The following is an 8,012-nucleotide window of genomic DNA, read 5'->3' as shown; positions in this document are numbered from 1 at the left end:
TAAGACCCTCTTCTCTTTCACTGACATTCTACTCTTCCTAGTGTGAAGTCTTTTCCAAGAACTGGTGATGGTGGTTATTGCTGTTATGTGCGATGGAGTCACGTGCAACTCACAGCGACTTTATGTAAAATAGGACCGAACCCTACCCTGTCCTGAGCCAGTCTCACTAACTCCAATACATCTGCCCCCATTGCCCTAGTTACTATATCAATCCATCTCATCCAGAATCTTCTACTCCTGTGTTGTCCATCCACCCTTCAAAGAATGACGTCTTTCTTCAAGGACCAGTCTCTCCTGGCCATGTGCCCAAAGTACATGGGACAGAGCTTCAAAATCCTAGCATCCAAGGAGAAACTTGGTTTCACTCTCTCCAGGACAGATTTATTTTGTTTTCTTGGCAGTCCATGTTATGTTCTCTTTCAGCACCACAGTTCAAAGGTATCTATTCTTCTGTCATCTTTAGTCATTGTCCAGCTCTCTGATGCATAGCAAGTAAGGGCAAAGACCATGGCCTGGATTAGGCTCACCTTAGTCTCTAGAATGGCATCGTTACTTTTCAGTATTCTAGAGATCCATGACAGCATATTTTCCTAGTGCAATTTGTCTTTTGATTTCCTGATGCCAAGAGTGTTGATCGTGGAGATGAGCAAGTTGTGATTGTTAACAACCTCAATCTCTTCTCCATCTACTTTGGTGCGACTAATTGGCCCAGTAGTGAGAATCTTTACCTTCATGATGTTGAGCTTCAATTCATATTAAAGACAAAAGTCTTTGACCATTTGCAGCAAGCACTTCAGGTTCTCCTCAGTTTCAGCAAGCAAGACTGTGCCATCTGCATGATGTAGGTTGTTGATGAGACTTCCTCCAATCTTATTGCCACATTCCTCCTCATAAAGCCCAGCTTCTCGAATGATCTTTCTGCATATAGATTGAAAAGGTATGAAGAACTAGTAGAAAAACAAATTCTTAATCAGAGAGAGAGAAGGGTAGGGCAGGAAGGATGAAACTGCAATGAACTTGTTTAAAGCCCTGTGTTGAACTCTCCATCACCTCATAACAATTAACAGACATCTGAACCAAAAGAATTACAGGATCTTGGAGGTACGGCATAATCCTCTTATTTTATAAGAACTCAGAACTGTTGTCATGAAATGGATTGATGAGAATAGGAAGAGATGAATCACATCCATCGTATTCATCTTTCAAACATCTGAATTGAAGATTCAGCAATAAAAATGCATGCCTTTAAATCAAGTACTATTTAGATTGGCAAGCAATGCAATAGTATGTGATAGGAGTACAAATAGTGACACAGGAACATCTCATGTGACTGGAAAGTAGGAAAAGTTTCATGCAAAGGCTGCTACTTTCTATGAATCTTGAATGAGGAGTTAGCTAAATTGAGATGGGGGCAAGAAAGTTCCAGGATCAGAATCCCAGGTAAGAGAAACAATGACATCTAGTTAAGAATTGGGAGCTGTCCTAAGGATGGAGAGTAGGTAGAGCCCACATCCTGCGAGGCCTTGCAAGACATTTAGACTTCACAGGAGAGAAAAATGCAGTTTAGAAAGATGACTACGGATAGGATGACTGCAACAGTAATCCAGGATTCTGTTAATTACATTCTAGAACTGGTGGTGGCAGACTAGATAGACAGGCATTGGATGAACTTGAGCCACTTCAATAGATGTGTTAGAACATAATGACTGATTAAAAGTGGAAAGCAAGAGAGAAAGTGAAACTAAGGAGAGTGCTCAAGACTACTGGCTTAAGCCAGCTCCCTCTGAATGGGAGAGGAGAAGAGCCAGGTCAAGCATGTTGATTTCGGAGTACATATTGAGCCCTCAAATGGAGATATCTTCAGGGCAGTTCTGAAGCTCAAGAGAGAAGACTGACTTTTAAATCAAGATTTAGGCATTGGTGGGATTGAGTGAAAATTGGAAGACATGGAGTTGGACCAGAAGAGAATTTGTAAAGTTGAGAGAAAAGAAGGTGAGAGCTCTGTAAATACCACTATGTAAGGGGATGGATAAAAAAAAGGAAGTTGAAGATTGAGAGAATAAAGGACAAAGGTATGTCACTGAAGCAAAGAAGGAAAGCAGAGAAGATGGATTCATGAGGCATACGAGGATTAATGTTAAAATAATTACATCTTGATTTTATACAAGCAATCACAATGATTCTGATATTGCATAGCAGGCATTGTTCTTCAAGGAAAGTAAGCAACTATAGTTCCTACAGAAATGAAAATAGCTCATCACAACTATGGGGTATGTGTACATACCCACACATATTATTTTAACTGTAGAATACTTTTAAAATTTCTATATGTATCTTTAGTTAGCAAACATACACACAGGCTTTATCAGGAAGACAGAGCATTGCTAAATGGTTTTAGACAATAAACCATAATATACATAACTCTGTTGTTGTTGTCGTTATGTGCCGTCAAGTCGCTTACAACTCATAGCAACCCTATGCACAACAGCCCTAAACTCTGCTCTGTCTTGTGCCAGTCACACTGTCTCTGACACTCCCATCCTGATTACCCCAGTCACCAAATCAATCCACCTCATAGAGGCCCTTCCTCTCCTGTGCTGTACCTCCACCCTCCCAAGCATGATGTCCTTCCAAGGACCGGTCTCTTCTTACAACATGTCCAAAATATGTTAGACGGAGCCTCAGAATCCTTGCCTCCAAAGATCCACCCAGTTTAGTCCTTTCCAGGATGAATCTGCTTTCCTAGCAGTCCATGGTACTCTCAATACTATTCTCCGGCACCACAGCTCAAAGGCATCAATTCTCCTTCTATTCTCCTTGGTCATTGACCAACTCTCTGATGCATAACAAGTGATTGCGAAGACCATGGCCTATATCAGATGCACCTTAGTCTCCAGAGAGACACCATTGCTCTTCAGTACTTTGGAGAGGTCCCTAACAGCAGACTTTACCATGGCAATGTGCCTTTTAATTTCCTGGCTACTGGTGCCAAGGGTGTTGACTGTGGAGCCAAGCAAACCAAAGCTGTGAACAATCTCAATCTCTTCCCCATCCATCCTGATGCATCCAGTTGGTCCAGTGGTGAGAATCTTTGTCTTCTTGACATTGAGCCTCAATCCATATTGAAGGCTGCAGTCCTTGACCCTCTGCAGAAGGTGCTTCAAGTCCTCCTCAGTTTCAGCAAGCAGGGTTGTGTCATCTGCATAACACAGACTGTTGATAGATCGTCCACCAATCTTGACCCCACATTTCTCCTCATAGAGCCCAGCCTCCCGGATAATCTGTTCTGCATACAGGTTGAAAAGGTATGGACATAGGATGCATCCCTGGCGTAGGCCCTTCCCAATTTTGAACCATGCAGTGTTCCCGTGCTCTGTTCTGATGACTGCCTCCTGGCCCAAGTATAAGTTTTGCCTTAGAACTATCAAGTGTTCTGGGATTCCCATTCTTCTCAGAGTCAGCCACAGTTTGTTATTATCTACACAGTCAAATGCCTTTGCATAGTCAATGAAACACAGATAGACATTCTTCTGGTACTCCCTGCTTTCAGCTAAGATCCATCTAACATCAGCTACAAAGTCCCTAGTACCACAACCCCTTCTAAACCCAGCCTAGACTTCTGGTAGTTCTCTGCTGATGTGCTGTTCCAGTTGTTTTTGTATAATTTTCAGTAGAATCTTACATAACTCTACATTACCAATAATAACAAGCATAAATTTATAAGTGGATATATCGGCAGACAAATAAGACAAACAGATATGAGCAAGTGAAAAAGAATATACATATGATTGTGCATAGGTTCAATAGGGGTGTTTCTATGTGCTCCAAATATATCCATGTAGATAGTAGAGCCAACAGGGGACAATTTTATGTAAACTTTGTAACCATAACCAAATAGCCTGAGGAAATGAGTTACTGGTCATGAGACAGAAGGACCATAGTCCGAGAAGACAGTATGATCATTTGGCATAACACAGCCCACAAGGACAATATTCTACACTCTGCATTTCTAAGGCGCAAATGGGGACTTAACAGCTTGAGTAGCCATCCAAGATGCAACCATTGGTTTCTCCCAGCCTGGAGCAGAGAAGAAGTAATAAAATCAAAGACTCACTACAAGAAATAGAAGGTGCTTGGCTACCCTTGGTAGCCACTCTGAAAGGATTCACTGTAAAAAGGCCAGGATAGAATGGTCATGAATGTAGAACAAACATCCCCAAAATCACAATAATTAGTAGATTTACTGGCTAAATAAGGACACTACAGGAATTCTTAACATTATGGCCCTTGGCTGTCCTTGAGTCTGGGACTGAACTCATGCTTATAGCACAGTTTGCAGCCAAACAAAGACTATCTAAAGGGTCATTAGTTGAGATATTTAACATTTATAACATTCAATCATAAGTATCACAAGAGTAGCATTAATCCAAGACAAAACTAGGAAGATAGGAAGAGGAAGAATAGAAAGGTGGTTGAGAAAACAAATAACATAGCATGGAGAGCCTGTACGAAGAGTGATGATACAGTTTGGGGATTGTAATCAATGTCATTAAGCTGTATTTGGGTACAACCTTTCTGGAAGGCAGTTTGATGCTTCCTCAAAAAAAGCTGAACAGATAAATTCCATATGACCCAGCTATTCCACTACTTGGACTATACCCTGAGAAAATGAGAACTGAGGAACAAACAGAGACTTATAAATCAATGCTCATAGCAGCGTTATTCACCATTGCAAGAACTTGGGAACAGCCCAGATGTTCAACCACAATCAAATGGATTGAAAAATTATGGTACATTCACACCATTGGATACCATACAGCATGCAGCAGCCATGATTTTGTAAATTATTACCTAACTTGGGAAGGACTGGAGAGCATTATGCTGAGTGACAAATATTGTGTAAAACCATTATAGTAGAATGAGTATAAGGATTGGGGATGGAGGGAAGGGTGGAAGCAGCGAGATAAGGATGTGCAGGGGAAGGGGGCATTAATCATGGGGTTGTACAATTTGATAATTGGGGAGTGAACGAAATTAGAAGAATCTGTTCTGGAAAACAATGTACTCAAATTTTTTTTAAATAAGCTAGTATAATAATTTTAAAAAAGGAAAAAAACCAAAATGAACAGTATTTTTATGAATTGTTAAATATAGCACATATCTACTCTGTAAATTTAAACTCATACAAGAAATAAATAAAAGAGAATGTTAAAAAAGAGGAAAATAATTAAAATGGCTTTACCTCAAGCTATCAATCCCCAAAATATGAATTTGAGCATGAAGTGCTTATAAAGGATACTGATGGACAATAGTGTAAAAAGCTTTGAGAAACAACATAAAGAAGAATTATTATCAAATTCTGGGAACACACTAACCACTGCATATCATATAATACATCACAAACTTGTTAAAATTCAGTACATTTATACAGGACCTTGTACTTTTCAGTGTACTTTGATTATCTCATTAGGCTCTAATGTGGTTGTAATGAGGTAGACGACTGGCATCGATGGCTTATTACAGTGAGCTAGTAAAAAGTAATAGGTAATACAAGAGAAGAATATAGAAACATTAAGGAATTCAGAAAAGGGAAGTGTTCTTTGTCGAAGTGTGTGGGGAAGAGTACAGACTGAACTTGTAAAAATAACGTTTCTTGAGTGCTTACAATATGCTCATGATGATGGTAGGCCCTTTGTGTTCTCACGTGAAAGAGTGGGGTAGGTTTAATGATAGAAATAAGCATTATTTCAAATTTGTATTTCAAAGGGATTTTAAACAGGGAACTGGCTACACAGGTGTGAAAATGCTTGGAAATGCAAAAGGAGTAATTTTACTATAAACTCATTTAGGATAGAATTCTATCCCTCATAGATATTCTATCCCTAATAGACAGAATAAAACTTCTCTATAAGGTTTCCAAGATTGTAGTCTTCCAAGGAAGCAGACTCTTCCTTTCTCCCACTGATTGCCTTGTGGGTTCAAGCTACCAACATTTTAGATAGCAATTGAGCACTTAACCATTGGGATACCAGGTCCCCCTAATTTAGCCTTAAGTCCTACATTGTTACTTATAATCATTTCCCTAATATAACTATATATAACCCTAACACCTAGCACTCTTGTTGTTAGGTGTCATAGAATTGAGTACTACTCAGAGACCCTCTGAACAACAGATCTGAAACCTGTGCTATTCTGTGCCATCCTCATCATCTCTGAAATACTTGAGCTCACTTCTGTAGTCACTGTGTCAACACATGTGGTTGAAGACCTTCCTCTCTTTTGTTGACCCTCCACCTTTGCAGCATGATGTCCTTTTCCAGGGAAGAGTCCCCTTCTTAACAAAATGGCCAAAGTATGTGAGACAAAGCTTTGTTACTCTTACCTCCAAAGAGCATCCTTGTTGCACTTTCTCCAAGACATATTTGTTTGTTCTCTTGGCAGTCCATGGGATAGTCAGTACTTTTCTACAACACCACAACCCAAAGATACAGATTCTTCTTCTGTCATCTGGTTTCATTATCCGGCTCTCAGACACAAATAAAATGATTGAAAAGGTCATGGCTTGAATCAGGTGCACCTTAGTTTTAAAATTGACATCATTGTTCCTCAGTAATTTGGAGAAGTCTCTGACATCAGATTTTTTAAATGCAACTCTTCTTTTGATTTCTTGAGTGCTAGTACCAAGGATGTTGACTGTGGATCCAAATAAGACTAATTGTTGGTAACATCAATCTTTCTTCCTCTATCAGGATTCTGTCTATTGGTCCAGTGGTGAAGAATTTCTGTTTTCTTCATGTTGAGAAGCAAATCATATTGAAGGATGTAGTCTTTTATCTTCTACAGCTAGTGCTTCAAGTCATTATCACTTTGAAGCAGTACTGTGTCATCTGTAAAATGCAGGTTGTTGATAAATCTTCCTCTGACCCAGACAGCACATTCTTCTTCAATGGAGTTCAGTGTCTCAGATGGTTTGCTCATCATGTAGACTGAATAAATATGGAGAAAAGATACAGCCCTGACACACACCTTTCTTGATTTTAAATCATGCTATGTTCCCTTGCTTTGTTCACACAACAGTCTCTTGGTCTAGGTCTAGGATTCATATGAGAACAATTAAGTGTACTGAGATTCTCATTCTTCTCAATATTAGCCATAGTTTGTTATTATCCGCACAGTCAAATGCCTCTGCAAAGTCAATACAACACAAGTAGAAATTTCTGTGTTATTTTGTGCTTTCAGTTAAGATCCATTTAACATAAGCAATGATATCTCTGTTGCTATGACCTGCTCTAAACTCAGGTTGAACCTTTTGTAGTTCTCAATACCATTTAAGGATTTATCCTGAAATACAGTGTCGTGAGTGATGGGATGATACCTATATGTGTACAAGGAAGACCCTTTATTACAACTATTATTCAAACATTTGCACCAATAGCTAAAGCCAAAGAGGAAGAAGTTAAGAATTTCTACCAACTTTAGTAGTCCTAAATTGATGAATCATGCAATCAAAATGCATCAGCAACAATTAGTGACTGGAATGAAAAAGTTGGAAACAGTGAAGAAGGAATGGTAAGTGAGAAGTACGGTCTTTGTGACAGAAATGAGACTGGAGATCAAATGATTGAATTTTGTACATTCAATGATTTATTTATAGCAAACACTTTTTTTAAAATACAACTAGTGATTTACACATGGAACTCAACTGATGGAACTCAACAGGAACCAGACTGATTACATCTGTGCAAAACATCAATATCAGCAGTGGGAACCAGGTGCTGACTGTGGAAAAGACCATCAGTTACTCATGTGCAAGTTCAAACCGAAGCTGGAGAAAATTAAAGCAAGTCCACCAGAACCAAAAACAACCTGGAATCTATCCTAAGGGAATTTAAAAATCATCTTGAGAATAGGTTTAAAGCATGAACATAAATGAACAAACATGATATGAATTGTGGGATGATATCAAGGATATTATACATGAAGAGAACAAAAGATGAATAAAAAGACAGAAA

This window comes from Elephantulus edwardii, unplaced genomic scaffold, assembly GCF_000299155.1.
Source record: "Elephantulus edwardii isolate Elephantulus edwardi_28Jun2011 unplaced genomic scaffold, EleEdw1.0 scaffold00227, whole genome shotgun sequence".
NCBI classification, from domain to species: domain Eukaryota; kingdom Metazoa; phylum Chordata; class Mammalia; order Macroscelidea; family Macroscelididae; genus Elephantulus; species Elephantulus edwardii.
This window is presented reverse-complemented; position numbering follows the sequence as displayed.